Here is a 20,322-nt window from a genome sequence, read left to right as displayed (position 1 = left end):
TAGCTTCCAACAGCTTAGCAAGTTTCATATTGTATGAGAATGGCATGCAATCCTAGACAGGCTGAACAGAAAACGTGAATACTTCTGTTATGCGTAAACTATTCGCTATACTGAAACAGGGTTTTCGGTTAGTAATACTACTGTAAGAGCTCAGTACGTCGCTGAGTGGCTGCTAATCATTACTTCTTTTATCTGTACATGTAAAGAGGTAACCTTTTTTTTTAAAACTGAACAGCGTACAATTTAGTACCATTCGATAGCTCTTGAAAAGACTACTGCGATAAAAAAGTAGACTGTGCACTGTTAGAAACCTGGTGCCAGTGTTTAGATTTGACGCCGCATCAGAGGCTTGTGTGTCAGTTTTGCAAGATTGGAGACGTATGAAGTTGAAATTTATGTCACATACTAAAGTCTACGGTCCGTTGACGGTGTAAGAAATTTAAGCTTCTACATCAACGCAGTAAAAATATACGGCCATTGTGTCAACTACTGCAGTTAGCAGTTGCGACATCTACGTATGCGGAGGTATATTAATACGTCCGTCATCAAGTCTGAAGTGAAACTTTTCGCAAAATAGCTGGACAACTGCTTAAAGTCAAGGCCAAGACACCCAGTACTGCTGATTTCGACTCATGTTACCACACGCAAATCGAATAACTAGTTTGAAATTTCATTGCGACATCACACTTAGGCGTTGGACTTGGAACATGTTTTGTGAAAGTTTTGGGTGTAAGCATTAATGATCGCCATGTTCATCTGCCTCTCTCTCCGTGACCTATACAAAGCCCATAAATAGTTCTACAACAAAGCGTTCGGCTGTTTTTGTCTGTAAATGAAGTCAGCGACGAGTATCAAATCTATAGCAAGAAAACATCTGGAGGAAACATTAATTTTCCATATCAAAAAAATCTACATCCATAAAAACGGTGGTGTAATATAATATCAGATCTGGCTAGCAGCATTCACGACATTACTACTTCTTACTCTAAACATTTTATCTGTCACCAGCTTTCGTGGTCCCTGTGCAAGCGTCTTATACGTGTATTTATTTCCAAAAACGACAATACCCGCTTTCTCCAAAGCCATTACGATTTTTGTTCGTTTTAGGGTTCGGTGCCTCAGTTGGTAAAAACGGAAGCCTTATAGGATCTGTCTATATGTCTGTCCTGCAGGTTCAGACCCCCCCCCCCCCCCCCCACACTTTTTTTTCTCAGGAGCAGGGAGATGTACGAAGTTGAAATTTATGTCACATAGTAAAGTCTACGGTCCGTTGACGGTGTAACAAATTTAAGGTTCTACATCAACGCAGTCAAAATATACGGCCATGGTGTCACATATTTTTATGTCTTGCCAGTAATCGTCCAAATTGTTCATAACCACGATGGACGACCTACCTGTACAAGGTGGTCAGAAACAGCCCGGAAAGCTTGTAGTGGTGTTGGAGGGTAGGTTGCGTTGAAAAAAAAAAATCGATACGCTGCGAGGTGAGGTCCCGAGTTGATTAGGCCGGTATTACACTATCAAATTTCTTTGTCAAAGATTTGATCAAAGATGTGATCCAATATTCCGTCCAATATATTTGACAAAGGTCTTTGACGTAGCGCTAGAGGGGGTATTACACTGTCATCAAATTTTTCGTCAAAGTTCAAGATGGCTGACAACAACTTGTTATTAACCGCAGCAGTTTTACGTACTACAATTGCATTGTGTGCACATGCGGAAAAGAAGTGGGGGGAAAAATGGAACCATACATACGAGGTTGACAGTCTTAAAAGTCCTGGGATTACAACTTGATAATAAATTCAGTTGGGAGGAGCACACCACAGAACTGCAGAAAGGCCTTAACAAATCTGTATTTGCAATTCGAGTATTAGCAGACATAGGCAACATAAAAATGAAAAAGCTTGCATACTTTCATTCCATAATGTCATATGGGATAATATTTTGGGGTAAATCTTGAAGTCAAACAAGTTTTCAAGGTCCAAAAGCGTGTAATACGTATTATTTGTGGAGTAAATTCACAGACGTCCTGCAGAAACCTCTTCAAAGAACTGGGTATACCAACTACTGCCTCTCAGTATATTTACTTCTTAATGAAATTTGTCGTAAATAATACATCTCTTTTTCCAACAAACAACTCAGTTCATACATACAATACCAGGAACAAAAATGACCTGCACAAGGACTTAAAAGCACTTACTTTAGTTCAAAAAGGGGTCCACTACTCAGGAACACTCATCTTCAATAATTTGCCAGGAAACATAAAAAATTTAGTTAGAAATAAAGATCAGTTTAAAAGGATCCTGAAAGACTTAATACAGGCTAACTCCTTCTACTCCATTGGCGAAATTTTTAATAGAAACAAATGATGTATTTATTCATACTATTAGTATTGTTATTTCAGACATTGCAGACATGTTACACATCCACGAGGCTCTCCTCAGGACGGATCTATGGAACGAAAAAGTAATCTAATCTGGGTGAAGCCGTGGGTTTTACGACGACACGATAAAAGCATTCAACTAAACTTGTTACGTGAGCTTACAGTGGAAGACGTCAAGTCATACACCAATTACTTAAGAATGCATGACCATACATTTCTGTATGTGCTCAATGAAGTGTATCCTCATATCACAAAGCACAATATTCACTTAAGAACTGCTACATCTTCAGAAGACAGTCTCACTGTAACACTCCGATTCCTTGCTACAGGAGAGGGTTATGTTAGGTTAGGTTAGGTTAGGTCGGGTCAGGTCTCCAATTTCCTTAATCTATTTTTGTATTCAGAGTGCCTCACGTTGTAAAGCTCCCCACCAGCTTCATACATCTCTATTAATTTTGTAGTTGTCGGCACACATCAATTGTATTTACCGCCAATGTTTATAAAAACGCTACAGACGACACAACGCTGCAGCGATGCTAGCGCTCCATGTGGTAACATGTCACATTGCAGTGAACAGAAGACAAGCGGTTTCTATGATCAAATATACAGCGAGGCCCTAGATTTGATCAAATATTGGACGACATTTGACAAAGTCCCTATTACACTATCAAATATCTTTGACAAAGATATTGGACAAAGATATTGGACAAAGAAATTTGATAGTGTAATACCGGCCTTAGCGCCGAAGTCAGTCGGTCAGTCAGGCCGTTGCGCGCCATAATTCAAATGGCCCGCCAGATGCACTTCAGTCAGACAGTCGTTCGCACAGCGTAGACGACAGGATAGCGCACGAGATTGATCAGCCTCGTACTCGGTTTCTATGCTTGCCACCGTTCCACGTTCAAGTTGTGTATCGCTCTCTTCTCCAGTATGAGGAAACCAAAAGGAGAACACGTTTGGCAACACCGTCTCCGGCGCGCCGCTTCAAGTTGCACGCCTGATTGGCTATGGCTAGCCTCAACGTTATTTAATTCTGAAACGGTGCAAAGTACGGAATTTTTATTCTTAACAATTTCCTCTCAGCGCTACCTCAAAAGCTCTCCAGCCTGTTCCTGACCGGCGTGTACACACAGTTAAGTTTGTGAGGAACCCTACTCGCACTTACCGGACTGTTCGCTGCGGTCCGGCCTCGCGTGACTCCACAGAAGCAGCTGAGCCGCCACGGCGTTATCCGGGCTGCCACGGGCTGTTCTGGTGAACGCGAGGCGACAAGGGACCGAGCCGTTGACCTGGGGACGTGCCGCGGTTTTTCGGACCGCGAGCGCCAGCAGTACGTGCTGAAACTACGACTCCAGCTGCCGCGATGCCGTCCCGTGCCAGCACACTAGCGCGAAAAGTCCAGCGGACACCAGGAAAGAGAAGGTGTGGCATTAGGTTGCGTCTCCGTCACTGTCTCTTCCCCTGGTGAAATTTGTCATGTGTGTTCGAAATACTGAAGGTATCAGGGGTAAAGTACTTCACAACTTGTCTACGGTTATAAGAGTCGAACGACACGGAGTGTAGTTGCGGTAGTTGAGAAGGGAGTGAATCAGGGTTGCAGCCCTTCCCCGATGTTATTCGCTCTGTACATGGGGTAACTAGTGAGGGAAACGGAAGATAAGTTCGGAAATGAAATTAAAGTTCAGCGAGAAAAAGGAAAAGCTCTGAGTTTTCCGCTGACGTTTTATTTCAGTCAGAGGTAGCTAAGAACTTGGAAGAGCAGCTGAGGGGATGGATAATGTCTTGAAAAGAGGGTACAAAATAAACAGCAAAAAAGTGAAACAAGAGTAATGGAGCGCAACTGAATTAAATCGAGCATGGCGTGGGGGAGGGGGGGGGGGAGTTTAGGAAGTGATACATTAAAAATGGAACATGAGTTTTGCTATTTACGCAGTAAATTAATCGGTGATGGCCGAAGTAAGACACGATATAAAATGCAGACTGGTAGTACCCAGAAATGTGTTTCTTAAGGAGAGAAATTTAACAAGTGCTAGGAGGGCTTTTGTGTAGTGTAGCTTGTACGGAAGTGAAACGTGGAAAATAAGCAGTTGATACAGGAAGAGAATAGAAGCTTTTGAAACGTTGCATTGCAGAAAATGCAGAATATTACACGGCTAGATCGAATAACTAATGACGAGGTACTGAACCATATTGGGGGAAAAAGTAATTTGTGTCACAGTTTGACTAAAAGAACGGATCGGTTGACACCACACATTCTGAATTATCAAGGAATGGTCAGTTTGCTAATGAAGAGAAGTGGAGGGGGAGAGCAATTTCCACTTTTAATGACTGTATAGGGCGTCTAAAATAGACGTAGTGTAAACGTGAAAGCGAACAATGTCTACTGGAGCAGAGACATATCTCTTCGAACCAAATGCAGACTCCTTAACGCCATTATTTTCTCATCTGCCACATGTGATAATAATCGGTTCATAGCCAAAACGCAGCGACGTATGCACTACGCAGGAACGACGAGGTATCAGATTATTCAGAGCAAGATTTCTAAAACCTTCATGATATAATGGTTATTAAGATTGCTCTGATTATGTACACGTCAAGATCCTTTAAAAATCGATCAATATCATCCAGTCGCATTTGTATTTTTGAGCCCGCATCTCGTGGTCGTGCGGTAGCGTTCTCGCTTCCCACGCCCGGGTTCCCGGGTTCGATTCCCGGCGGGGTCAGGGATTTTCTCTGCCTCGTGATGGCTGGGTGTTGTGTGCTGTCCTTAGGTTAGTTAGGTTTAAGTAGTTCTAAGTTCTAGGGGACTTATGACCACAGCAGTTGAGTCCCATAGTGCTCAGAGCCATTTGAACCATTTTTTTTTTTTTGTATTTTTGAACGTCTTAGTAAGTTATGCTTCGAGTGATGGCAGTAACAATCAAAATATTGTCATTATGAATGAAAACACACATAGCATTGGTGTAATATTCTACAATATTTATTATTTATTTACAAACCGATTTTCGGTTGCTACGACATCATCAGGTACAAAGAGAAGTATTTTGTTGGATATCTTCCTGTCTCACGTCACCCTCCAATATATCGAACTCCACTGGGTGTAAGAGAGCCGAAATTTATATGTGCGTTAATTTTAGGTGTATACTCATTTGATCACGAATGCTGTAGCACCATTTAATCCATGTTTCTTGTGCAACGTCCACTGTCTTCTTACAAGCAGCAGTCTTCGATTTTGGTCTCACATACGCATATTTCAGAACGATCCATTATTACATGACAGTTCATGTTCCATCCAAATGAATGTGGTATAATACTTCGTGTTTCACCTTGTTACCTTTATGCAGTTTAGGGAGACTATAAAGTTTGGGAGGTATAGGGTTCTTGTTGGTGAGAAAGCAGGAATCAGAGTCTAATATTGTATTCTTAACATTTTTAATTTTATTGTTATACGACTGTGTGGTGTTTTTCTGTAGCTGTTGGTGTTAACAAAGTAGCATTTGTTCATTAAGACAACAGCATTTCCCTTGTCTGATCGGAATTCTATAATATTATTGTCATTCATTTTCTTTATGAAATTGTTTAGTACCTGTTATTATTAGCTGATGGAGCTCTAGAAACGAGATTAGATATTTCCAGTTCATGGACTACGAGATACATAGTGGAGGTACCATCACCTAAGGCACGTTCTAGGTCTATTTTTATTATTTCCACTTGTATTTCAGAAGCTTTTTACGGTGGAGCATATGAGAAGCCTTTTCCCAGTACACTGAGTTCTTCGTTGTTCGTTATTAACTCCGAAAGATTCGTTACACGATTCGCAAACTTTAACTATTTCCAGAGATGAAAAATGTTAACGTTGGGTTAAGGAATGAAACAAGAGGGATTATTTCAGTGCAAATGCCATGTAAGTCTATTTAATTAAGATAAAGCATGTGATACATTAACTAACGAACTATATCCAAATTGCAACAGTTGTTCGTAGAAGAAAGTAAAGTGAACAATAAACTTCGGTGACATGTTCCAAAGGTGTGGCTGAACAAAATAATCTTGTGTTTAGCAGGTTCTAAATTACAACCAGATAAGATATAGACATGCGAGATGAGATTATACTGTCCTATATCTTACCTGTTGGTAATTTAGGACCTACTAAACACAAGATTATTGACGGGGGATAGCGTACACGGTACGTTAGAGTTGAAGTCGAAGCAAGAATTAGCATTTTTCACTTAATCGCAAACTTTGCGAGAACTGGCAATTAAGCAAACTGGCCGCAGTTTCGACAACATTCGATGGATCAAACCTAAAGTAGAAAACTATAAACGATTTATCGGGATGACAACCAGTGCTGCTAAGAGAAACATATCCCGAGGCTATCGTAAGGAATACATACCTCGCTGGGACGAAGTCACTGAAAAGCTATACCAAGAGGACAGCGAGAGCGGTGATAACGAAAAGGGAAAACAAATACTAGAATCATTAAACCAAAAACGGAAACAAAGATGGAAAACATTAACATCAGAGCTGAACTTCACCCTCTCCAGCAGAAAGGCATGGTCACTACTAAGGCTCTGCTTCTTCCAAAACCATTAGTGAACCAAGCTTACGGGCCTCACAGATAGCACAGCACATTAAACAACGAGCTGAACATGTTCCTCTGGACCGAACAGCTGCAGATGAAGTAAAGAAAGAGTTAGATGAAATGGCCAAAAATCTGCAACCTCACCCCTATTACTCGAACACCTTCACAGAGTTAGAAATAAAAGAAGCCATTAGGAGCCTCAAAAATAGGAAAGCCGCTGACAGGGACGGGATCTTCAGAGAATTCATCAAACACCTAGGGAAGAACGGTACAACTTGGATAAGAGATTTCTACAACAACATTCTTAACACCTGGAAGACCCCACAACGTTTAAAATAGCTCACACTATAGCAATACTCAAACCAGGTAAACCACCCAAAGATCCAGCAACCTATCGCACAATACCATTACTGAGCGTAAGCTACAAATTGCTGGAACGACTCATATACAACCCTATCTGTACGGCTATAGATGAAGTGCTACCACAATTCTAGGCAGGCTTCCGCAATAATCGTAGCTGCTGCGAGAAAGTGCTGGCTTTGAAATCATACATAGGAGCTAGTTTTCAAAGAGGAATGAAAACATCCGTGGTATTCGTAGTCTTAACAGCTGCCTACGATGCTGTTTGACTGGGTGGACTCATGCTGAAACTCAAGAAAGCGGTCCCATTCCTTCGGTTAACGACACTCCTGAAGAACATGCTCACCGATCACAACTTTAAAGTGACAAGTGGAATGCACGTCAGTAAGTCTTTTAAGGTCAAGAATGGACTACCTCAAGGCTCAGTCCTAGCACCACTACTATACAACCTGTACACCAGCGATGCGCCTGACACAGTGAGCAAAAAATTCGGATACGCTGACGACCTGGCGATAGCAGTGCAAAGCTCTCGAACAAGGGGCAAAGACGTTAACGGATGACCTTGAAGTTCTTAACAAAAACTACAGAAGATGGCGTCTGCACCCAAACCCTTCTAAGACAGAAGTCTGCGCTTTTCACCTCAACAATAAAGCCGCCAATGAAAGACTGACCGTGTTATTTGATCAACAGAGGATAAAATACAACTTTCACCCTAAATATTTGGGCGTAAAACTGGACAGAACCGTGACCTACAAAATACATCTTAAAAATGTTGGTCAGACAAGGAATAATATTGTTAGGAAATAGGCGGGTAGTTCCTGGGGTGCAGATGCATCAACTCTACGGACAGCAGCAACATCAATAATCTACACGACTGCAGAATTCTGTGCTCCTGTGTGGCAGAGAGGTCACCATACCAACATGGTAGACGGGCAGCTCCACGATACCATACGTATTATCACTGGGACATTAAAAGCTACCACAGTACTTTGGCTCTCATCATCGCCAATATAGCACTCCAAAACTAAGACGACAAGAAACATCTATTAAAGAATGAGAATAAACAATACCAAAAGATGCCGCAAAATGCCTACCTATTCAAGACGTCATTAGAAATTTACGAAATCAGCGATTGGTCACGAAACCCGGTACGGAATAACAGCTACGTAAGAGGAGAGGATAGCTTCAACCTCAGAGACACTTGGAAAAAGGAATGGGAGAATGTAGAATGAAGGCTTTCACGACCGGTTGACATGGCTGTTGACATGGCGACAAGACAGTCGGCAAGACTCAGCGGAGCAGCGCCTCTGAGGAAGTCCAGCGCAGTCCTGGACGAAACGTAAGGAGCAGAAAAGTTCTTGGACCACGACCTCACATCCCGGAAAGTATATCAACGGAATGGGAGAAATCAGTCAGTAATTATCACCTTGTAACTGACGCCTCAAAGCACTAAAAGGGTCCAACTTTGCTAGGAAAGACTGGGTTAAGCTCAACCGTCTCTGACTTGGTCACACTAGATGCAAGGCCACGCTCTATAATTGGGGATTCGTAGATAACCCAAGCTATGGTTATGGAGCACCTGAGCAAACTCTGGACCACAGCACAGAAGGACTCCATAGAAGGCACACCTCGAGCTTTGAAGTGGATCCAAGACCTGGACATGGATGTGTAACCAACAGCTAGTTTCGCTTGATACACGTCATATTTCTGTATAGCATCTCACATTGACCACTTACATTTATAAGAAATGTTTTATTCAGTAGTTCATTATTTTATATATATTTGTATATGTAATATCAATTTTTGTATATATGCTGCTGGCATGTCATACGATAAATAAATAAAGCACGGCTTTATCCAAAAGGATCCATACGCATGTAACTGTGTGTGTGTGTTTGTTTGTGTGTGTGTGTGTGTGTGAGAGAGAGAGAGAGAGAGAGAGAGAGAGAGAGAGAGAGGGGGGGGGGGGACGGAGGGAGAGAGAGACAGAGAGCTTCGCTCATTGCAACATGCGCAGATACTCCTAGTAATTGTGTGTCATGGTCTAAATGGGTTACTTCACTTGTGTCTGTGGGCCTAAGCTTAGAACAATACACTTCAGATTAACATCTGTAGGCCCGCTTACGACCTTCATTGGGGAAATGAGGTTTAATACTCGTGATTAGTATTGTCCAGACAGATTGAAGCTGCTATAGGTAATCATTTAGAAGACATTGAGAAAATGGGTCTTGTTTATATTAATTACTTCATTCCGTTTTCGGTTACGATCACGTGATCACCTTCAGGTGGCAGGCGCATGCTTTTATGTTATGGAATGGTATCGTCTCAGTAGCGCGACTCGATTCGTGAGTTACTGTCAGGTAGGTCACAGTTCATAGTAATTGACGGAAAGTCATCGAGTAAAACGAAAGTAATATCTGGCGGTTCCCAAGGAGCGTAACAGGCCCTCTGCTGTTTCTGATCCACACGAACGACGTAGGAGAATATCTGAGCAGCTCTCTTACATTGTTTGCAGATGATGCTGTCGTTTACCGTCTTGTAAACTCGTCAGATGATCAAAACCAACTGCAAAATGATTTAGACAAGATGTCTGTATGGTGCGAAAAGTGGAAATCGACTCTAATTAATGAAAAGTGTGAAGCTATACACATGAGTACTAAAAGAAATCCGCTTAATTTCGGTTACACGATAAATCACACTGTAAATTCAACTAAATACTTATGGATTAAAATTACGAATAACTTCAGTTGGAACTATCACATAGATAATGTTGTGCGTAAATCAAACTACAGACTGCGATTTGTTGGTAGAACACTTAGAAAATGCAACAGATCGATTAAAGCGACTACGTACCACACTAGTCCGCGTTCTTCTGAAGTACTGTTGTGAGGTGTGGGGTCCGCATCAGACGGGACTGATGGAGGACATCGAAAAAGTTCAAAGAAGGGCAGCTCATCTTGTATTATCTCGAAATAGGGGAGAGAGTGCAACGGACGTGATGCGTGAATTAGGGTGACAGTCATTAAACAAAGGCGTTTTTTGTTGCCGCAGAATCTTCTCGTGAAATTTCAGTCACCAACTTTCTCCTCCGAAAGCGAAAACATTCTGTTGGCTCCCGCGAGAAATGATCATCATGATAAAATAAGAGAAATCAGAGCTCGCACAGAAAGATTCAAGTGCTCGTTTTTACCGAGCGCTGTTAGGGAGTTGAACCGTAGAGAAATAGGTTAGATTAACCCTCTACTAAGTACTTAAATGTGAAACGCAGAGTAATCATGTAGATGTAGAAGTAGATGTTGATAGCACAAGTCGGATTCTTTCATAGCTTTCTCCACGGTGTCATGAAAGTGCTTCACCGAACTTCACAACTGCATTCTGTAGTACAATGAAGCTCCATCACGACACGACAGTGAATGCTATGTAAGTGTTTAATGTGTTCTTATTACGTCATTTCATCTTACGATGTGCGCGTGCTACTTGAATATGATCGCGTGATCGTAGCCAATAGGGGAATGAAACTTAATTACCTGCTACCGTGGTCAACAATGAGATTATTTACGAATTACTGATTAACACAGGAGCACTATATGCAACAACAGGAACAAAAGTACTTGTGTAACCAAGATGCGATTATCGTAATTATCCTTCACATTTTTCTAGCTGCAGATAAGCAACAGTCAAGAGAGGAGAGCGTCAAGGCTCACGCACACGGCGTGCGAAGTATGACATTGATACGGTACGAGAAGAGCGTTAGAATACGGCGACGGCTGGAAACGGAGGCTGCCTCACAAAAGTTAACAGCGGCAATCGAGGACATTCTCTCCAGCGCCGACGGTCAGACAACAATAATTTTTAGCGGCTACAATAATCAAATACAGTTACTGTTTCAAGAGGACTAACATCTAAGGTACTCGTAAGACTTAAAAAAGAGGAACTACATCGATTTCCAGAAATTATATCGAGTATGAACAATATCACTGAATGTATTTTTTGTTTAATTTAGACGGTTTCGTCAATACACTAACCTCGAGCTTTGCTGGGACACTGGAAACGACAATGCGGAGTATCGAAGCTGACGCAATATTTATTCATGTCTTTTTCCGGGAAATGTACCGGATTGCAAACAGTACCGCGAGAAGAAAGCACCTTGGTACGCATTAGTAAGCTCCACGGAGACAATAGCCTGACAAATAGGCCAGTCCCCAGCCAGTCAGCTCACCTGGCAGGCGCCATTGCCCTCTGCCAGCATTCCTGCACCTCTCAACTATACGCGCTGTGCCATTCCTCCGTCTCTCTCTCTCTCTCTCTTCCTCTTCGCTCTCGAATATTCTGTGTTAATCAGTTTCTACTCTGACAACATATTCTGTCGAGAACAGACTTTATTTTGCAGTATGAAGCAAACTTCAGTGAACTTGCGTTTGTCTATGCTCTACGAAAAACTGAGGAATAGAATGATATCACGTGCTGTATAACCGTGAAATCCACTGCAAAGAATGGCTTCCACATCTGTACCACACACTGGACGATGAGACGTAAAATGCACCGTCATAACGTACGAAAATTTAAAAATTTAAAGTCATCAACTTTCCTGCACACCATAGTGTATGTCAGCCCAAAAGTATATCAAAATAAATCTGATCAGAGAATGCACAGTCTGAAATATGGTCAATGCGAACCTCTGTTAACATGACAGAGATGTACACAAATGAGAACTATTCTCTGAGTGAACTGTTTAATTGTTATCCTTGATTGCTCCACGAATACTTGACCACTACAAAAACGACTCTAACTTGCTATGGCTATCTAAATGCCTCATGTACAAGAGGAACTACACTGATTTCCAAAAATTATATAGAGTATGAACAATATCACTGACTGTATTTTTTGTGTAATTTTGAGGGTTTTGGTTGCTTAATCTTAAACCGACTGACGGAAAATACTATCAAACGACCTCAACGTATAGGTTATATACTGCCTGAGCTTCAGGCAAATTATTACAGCTACTTCTGTAATATCCTAGACGGTAATCCCTGCTACGGTAATTTAATAATAATAGAAAATACTAGTTCTGACAGCATAGCGTTAATGTGGTAGCTTCAGTATAAAGAAATAACTCTTCAAATATTTTAGTATTTCGAACATCACTCACCAATTTACTACGAATCTTTTTCATTTCCAATCTGTGTGTCGTCATGTTGGCAAATACTGCAAGCAATAAACACGTCTGTTCGATTCCACAGTTGACATAACAGTCCTCTCTCACTGATGTATTCATTTGTCACCTTCCCACGAACAGTTGAACGGATCGCAGCACCATAGAGTAGAAATATCTGGCATGCTGCCCTCGTGGTCAACATCGAACGCAAATAGTTATACTATGCTGGTAAGACACTGTTTACGTTTTGCGCTAAGACGTAAATTTAATATTTCACGTATTTACTCTGTTTTCACACATTTATTTGTTATTAACGGGACTGAATTGTTGCTGCTACGGATGCATTTCGAAATTCGTCTAAGAGGAAAAGCTGCTTTTCATAGGTAAGTACCAAAAAAAATTTAATTATTGCTATCATATTGCTAGGAGGCGCCTTATTCGTTGCTTGATAATGAGACAACGTGTAATGAGAGCATAAAATCGTCAGGACAATTCTTGTAACTCCATGCGAAATATTTTCGGAACGAGCTCTAGATGTGTTCTGCAGTGTGGGAGTGTACTACCAGTCAATCTACTGAATCCATACACATTTCGCCCAATTTCCACCTGCAAATGAAATTCATAAATGAGTCATTCTTCTTCTTTCGGCGTCTATGCGGTTCGGATGTTAACGATCATGATGGCTATTATTCTTTTGTTGGTAGCAACACGGAATGGTTCTGGTGAAGACATACTGAACCAGCCTATAAGGTTGTCAAACCAAGACATTCGTCTTCTTGCAGGACCTCTTTTGCTGTTGATTTTCCCTTGAAATATTTTTTGTAGTAAATCATATCTGTATGTATTACGCATGATATGTCCTAGATATTGCAACTTTTGGCACCTCACTGTCTTGATTAATTTAGGTGTTGTGTACTTGCCGATAATAGAAACCTGTAAATCACTGCGCTTATTTTAAAGCAGTTGCAACATAAAATTGTAGTACCTACAACAAAGAGATTATGCATGTGCCAGTATTATTTTGATTTCCCTAAGGATCAAAGAAGAATAAAACGTGTAAAACCAATACAGAAAGTGATAATTCCATATTTTTGGGACACTGGCATACTAGGGACCTACTTCGCAATGCCGCCCACCATAATTTAGAAATAAAAAATCAATACGATAGATTGTTTAAAGCCTTACGATAGCAATGGCTATAGCTTACTTTCCTGTAATGAAAGAAATGCGACATCTGAGCTGTGACAGTTGTCACAACCAAGCGAAATGTCCTTGCATTTATCTTTTAATTGCTTTAAACTAAGTCTATTTCAGATATCAAGTGCTAATTATTAAGATGGTTATGAAACACCTATACAAAATGTATTATGCTTCTCTATTAAGATGAATATGAAACGCCTGTACAAAAAACATTATACTTTTGAGCGGACTCTGTTTATAATAACAATGTAATTAATTTCCGAACCTGCATGGGCGCTTACGAGCAATCTTTACGCAACGTTGACAGTTGCAATCGTATGTTGAAGACAAAAATTCTGTTCTGTGCTTATGCATGCTCGCTCCAAAGGTATTCCTACTACACGCGCGAAATCGGAGATACACCCACGCAATATGGCATCGTAAGAAAAGCTGTCAAAATTCGGTGACATTAAACGACCGAAGAACTACGGACGCGAAATGTCAATGACTCACATGCCAGCAGAGTATATCTGCAAAATATAACATGATTTTCTTAAGAATATGGTCGCATAAAATACGGAATACATACACACGAACGAACCGGAAAGTGACTGCATTCAGTATTCATTCGTGACGGTGGACGAGTGTCATGTATCATTTTAAAAGAAAGGAAAGCGAACAGAAAATGTGTATTGGACGTTATTAACGACTAACGACTCTTTATACATTAGTTGTATCAATACTGCTTAAATAGCATAAACTGCAGACGGGAAATGGTAACAAAACTGGAACAGTTCAGTGGTGCTGACCTTAGTTCGGTGACGAGGGCGACAAAGTTAAATAAATAGCGCTATAAGAGAGTTTTAAATTCACAGATTTTAGATTATAGTGTCATTTATCAAACTCTGAAAGTCATGCTGTCGTATTAAGCTCCGTCCATCAAAAAGCAGTAAATAAATATTCGTTGTCTGTCATTTCGGGTTAGTGTTAATTGTTAGAGCTGACCAACAGATGTAATTAGGCTTCAGCAACATGTCAAGATTTGTAATCGAGCTACATGTTGCTTCGCCAACGCATAACAATGCTTATGTAGCATCAGCAAGCACCCTGGTGCATATTATTGCGCAATTTCCCTGGTGTTGAACATCAGTAAGTTGCAGAGTAAATGATACGGAAAATAGGCTGTAGATGTCCAGTTTACATTATCAGGTAATTCAACCAATATCTGTTATTTTCCCAGGTCATAGAGATACATTCAACATTTCAGAATTGATTCAGAGAAGTTCACGAAGCGCAACACGTACTTTGAAATTGTTTTTTCGAGTACAGAACATATCTGTCACAGTTTTTCAAATTTCTGGTTGCACAAATAAAAAAAAAGATTAAATTTTATTCTGTTGGCCGCCTCTTCGTCGAATTTCCTTGGCATTTCGTACATCTTGATTCTCGGTGCTGCACGTCATCTAGTTTCGGATTCATTTGATTTAACTCTTCTTGATTTGCTTTTTTTCGGTTTATTTTATTGTTCACTAAGTGGAATCAATGTATCTGAATGGTATACGTATTGTGCACTTTCCCAGAACAGTCACTAACACAAGCGTACCTACTAATTAGTATATGGTTTACGGTTTTTGGCAGGTATGGCAGTACGATTAGTTAAAATTCACAATCTTATAGGCAAAAGGAGGCAACCTCAGAAATCATATTTCAAATTCCGGTTAGCAATCAGTTTACTTGTTACTTGAAGTAGAAGAAGGGCTTCAGCTAGTTTTTGAGCTAAGTAGACTGCATCAGACTCATACGAACGACTTTACGTCGGAAGTAAGGTCTTGCTGCTAGGTAGCAGTCACGGGAGAGGTGTAGGCCAACTGCTACAGAAAATGGTAGGTGACGAATATCAGGTCACAAGCATCTTGAAATCTAGCGTTAAGATAGCCAAGTGACAAAGAACACAGGGTCCCTTTGTGGAGATTTTGATGGAGACGATAAGATATTTCAGTACGAGGAGCAGGAAACAGCGTGGCTAGCAACTTGAGAGTATAGGCTAGCATTAGAGGTGACCTGGAGGAAACAGATGCACCAACACCACATACTCGTGTGGGGTTTGTGGAGGTTTTTGCAGCTGTTAGCCGTGTGAACAAAGGACTGAGTGAATTGGTTTTCAATAAAACAAAGTCTCATAGGCCCTGTGCTGTGCTTGTTGCTGCAATTGGGAGATGGGATACACAAATCATCTCCTGCTCCTAAATAGGAGTAGGAAGGCCTAATTTCTTGTATCTTATCTTCGTGGTTCTTACGCTCAATGTATGTTGGAGGAACAGGATAATTCTGCAGTTAGCTTAAAATAACAGTTCTCAAATTTCGTCAATAGTTTCCCTCGAAAAGAACGTCTCCTTCCCTCCAGAGATTCCCATTTGAGTTCCCGAAGTATTTCCGTAACATTTGCGTGTTGTTCGAACCTACCAGTAACAAATCTAGCTGTCCGCCACACAAGATAAAATCCTTCTGATTACTGGCGTCAAATGGGCACATTTTTAAGTTAGAGTTAGATGAAAGACATACAATATTCACAGAAATTAGACCGTAACAGGGCCATAATATAAGTAAGAATGTCCAAAAAATTTAATTAATTTATCTCCTCAGAACATAAGAGGGTTGAAAAACAAGATAGATGAGCTTCTTGTATGTGAAGAAGACGTGGAAAATTCTGAAGTCATAGATGTCTTGTGCCTTTCTGAACACCACATGACGACATTTATGGAGAAGTTAAATATCAAGGATTATAATATAGCATCATTTTCGTGCAAAGTTAACACAGAGAAAGGAGGCGTCGTAAAACACGTAACAGATGTACACAAGTCAAAAATTTTGAAACAAATAGTTTTTCTGTAAATAAGAACCTAGAATTATGTGCTTGTGAGTTGTTGCTGCAGAATACCTCTCTGGTAATTGTAACAGTCTTCGGATCACCTCTAGGGAACATTCAGCTATGTACGAGAAATCTAGCTGCATTATTGAGTTATTTGTCAGACAAGAAAAAACAGTTAGTAGTTTGCGGAGATATCAGTGCTGATTTCTTAGAAGTTACGGGAAGGAAAAATAAACATTAATCATTATGACGGAAAGTCATCGAGTAAAATAGTAGTGATTTCTGGCGCTCAACAAGGTACTGTTAAAGGCCCTCTGCTATAATTTATCTGTAAAAACGATTAAGGAGACAATCTGAGCATCCATCTTAGAATGTTTGCAGATGATGCTATCGCTTATCGTCTAATAAAGTCATCAGAAAATCAGAACAAACTGGAAAACGATTTAGAAAAGATATCTGTATGGTGCGAAAATTGGCAATTTACCCCAAGTGATGAGAAGTATGAGGTCATCCACATGAGTGCTAAAAGGAATCCGTTAACTTCGGTTACACGATAAATTAGTCAAATCTAAATTCCGTAAATTCGACTAAATATCTAGGAATTAGAATTGCGAACAAATTTAATTGGAAAAAACACAAAGAAAATATTTTGGGGAATTCCGTCCTCTTTTGGAGTACTTCTGCGCGGTCTGGGAGTCTTACCAGGTAGAATTAACGGAGTACATCGAGAAAGTTCAAAGAAGAGCAGCACGTGTTATATTATCCCGAAATAGGGGAGAGAGTGTCACTGACATGATCCAGGATTTGGGGTAGGCATCATTAGAACAAAAGAGTTTTTCGTTGTGGCGGAATTTACTCACAAAATTTCGGTCAGCAACTTTTCCCTCCGAATGCGAAGATGCTTTCTTGACATCAATCTACCTAGAGAGACAGGATCATCACAATACAATAATGGAAGTAAGAGCTTTCAATGAAAGATATGGGTGTTTGTTTTTTCCGCGCAGTGTTCGGACTGGCACATTGTGAAGGTGGTTCGGTGAACCCTCTGTCAGGCACTTAAGTGTGATTTGTAGAGTATCCATGTAGATGTAGATGAACTAGAAACAGCACCACTATCCTTCCTGAAATTAATGGAATTCTAAAAATTCTAAAGAACTTAAGCTCGTTTGGTGTTGATGTAATTTACAAACAGAATTCTGAAACATTATTCCAACTTAATAATGTCGTTAGTGATATTTACAGTGTATCACTGGCAAAGGGCAGTTTTCTAGACAGATTAAAATATGCAATTGTTAAAGCCTGTTCATAACAAAGGTTCAGCAACTATCGTCCAGTTTCCTTAGTGACAGCTTTCTCCAGATTATTCGAAAAAGTAGTGTACTTAAGAGTAGTCTTCACTTAAGAGGAAACTGTTTATTTAGCATTTGACAGCTTGGATTCCAAAAGAGACTGAGAATGCTAATTATACACTCACTCATCAAATAGTACAAACCAGTTGGTATTTTTTATGATCTTTCCAAGGCGTTTGATTGTGTAGATCATGTTACGCTCTTACAAAAACTGTAGTTTTGTGGAACTGATCACCTTACGCCCAGCTGGTTGTGCTGAATTATTCAAACAATGTCGGAAGGATATACAATTTTATTGACGGGGAACAAATTACAAAGGGAGTCCCACAGGGTTTAATTTTGGCTCCACTCCTGTTCCATGAATATTTGAATGACCTTCCACTTAACATCCAACAAGCAGAATTAGTACCTTTTCGAGACGAAACTAGTGTTATAATAAGTACATTTTGAGAGATAACAAAAGAAGAGGTGGTAAATGGTGTTTTAAAAAATTTGTAAAGTGTTTCTCAGAAAATGGACTCTCCCTAAATCTTGAAAAAACACTCTATTCGGTTGTGTGCAACAGTCATACGACCAGCTGATGTAGCACACGAGCAAGAGTCAATAAATAGAGCAGAATGCTCCTAATTTTTGGGCGTACAGACTGATGAAAACGTGAACTGGAAGAAGCACACTAATCAGTTTTTCGAACAATGAAGTTCAGCTACTTATGATCCGCGTGTAATTGCTGACCTTGGAATAAACGATCCAACCTTCTGACGTATTCTGCGTATTTGCACTCAATAACGTCTTAGGGAATATTTTTCTGGGGTAAGTCATCTCTTAGAAAGAAAGTATTGACTGCACAAGAGCGATCAGTAAGAATATATGAGAGAGACAGGATCATCACAATACAATAATGGAAATAAGAGCTTGCAATGAAAGATATGGGTGTTTGTAGGTACCGCTTCAAGGAACGAAGCATTGTAACTACTCCGCTATTCGCCATAAGTAATCCATCACAGTTTGAGAAGGACAGTGATGTTAATAACTAAGAACGCTAGAGACTTTTAATGGTGAGTAGACACTTGTATTTTGTATCGTGTGAACTATCTCGTTGCCAAAGTCGTGAACGTTTGTTGCTGTTACAGATGCGGAATTAATTTGCATGACATGTACGTGCCAAGATCTGTGACGAGTGGTTTTAGAACTGTGTACGAGTATTTCCCCGAATTTCTGTTTATTTAAAGTTCTGCTATTGCGCTGTAATAACCATTTACGTAAAAAGTTATTATATTACATTGTTGTTTTTATAAGTAACAATTCTAGGCATCTGGGGTACGTTAAAACTTCGGGTAATGACAAGTTATATTTGTAACTAGGAGGAGGGAGGTGCATAAACAGTAATTTGGCCGCTAATTAAATGCAGTAGAAGTACATATCGAATAATATCGAAAAGAACTCCGTAAGGTGTTTAGGCGTCACTTTCGTCTCCTCACTCCGCAATAAAGATGAAACTCATTTTTAAAACCACCGAAATTACGAATAAACTGCAGCTCCCACCAGAACCAAATCCTGGATCCGAGCCTGGCGTCGGTCGAGCTTTTTCACTTCGAGGCACGGCGCCTGCAACTCGTTCGTAAAGTGACTGCTCGCTATCCATTTCGTTTCGTTGCGACGTAGTATTAAGTCACAGTTATCGGTAAAGTGGAGGGACTAGGAGTGCTCCCCAGTTATGCGGAAGGGCGATGTCGAAGATCTGTCGTCGCAGTAGTGTGGGTCGGCAGTGACAGAGAACCGAGGGCACAGAGAAATCGAGCGATGCGCCTCAGTTGCCGTGCGCGGCACACGCGAAAGTGCTTAATGAAAGTAGCTGGCCGGCGTGTGAGAGTTGTAGGTCGTGGGTCGGCTCGGCCGTCGAAATGAAAAGTCGGCTGGCGGAGTGCAGCGGCAGTAAGAGTCGCGCCGCTCCGAGGTCACGGCCGGCGCTGCCGCTGCCGCCTCTTCCTGCAGCGCCGGCCAGGCACGCCGTGGGCCGAATCCAGGTCGCCCTGCGCGCGTAACCGCCGCTCCGCCACTCCTCCCCGTCTCTGCCAATTATTTTACGGCTACTTCAGTTCTGTCCTTCAGCACGTTTCTGTTCTTTAGTCGTCATATACCATTTACTTCTCTCGCTCGGAACGAGGAATATCTGTATAAATAAGAATGTAAATGTTCGTTTGTTCAAAATCGTATATACCCGAAACTTCTTCAACAGTTGCTTTGAAATTTTGACACAATGTTGCATTAGAATACGAGCTACTGGAGCGACATACGTATTTAACAATGTTTAATGAATATAATATGGAAATAAGAACGTAATATATAAAGGGAAATGTTATTAACAAAAATCTCGAAAAATCCCTTACCAATTTTTCACATTTTTGCGCAATACTCTCAAGAACTATCGGACGGACATTGGCTATTTAT

The sequence above is a fragment of the Schistocerca cancellata genome, chromosome 5 (assembly GCF_023864275.1).
Source record: "Schistocerca cancellata isolate TAMUIC-IGC-003103 chromosome 5, iqSchCanc2.1, whole genome shotgun sequence".
Taxonomy (NCBI): domain Eukaryota; kingdom Metazoa; phylum Arthropoda; class Insecta; order Orthoptera; family Acrididae; genus Schistocerca; species Schistocerca cancellata.
This window is presented reverse-complemented; position numbering follows the sequence as displayed.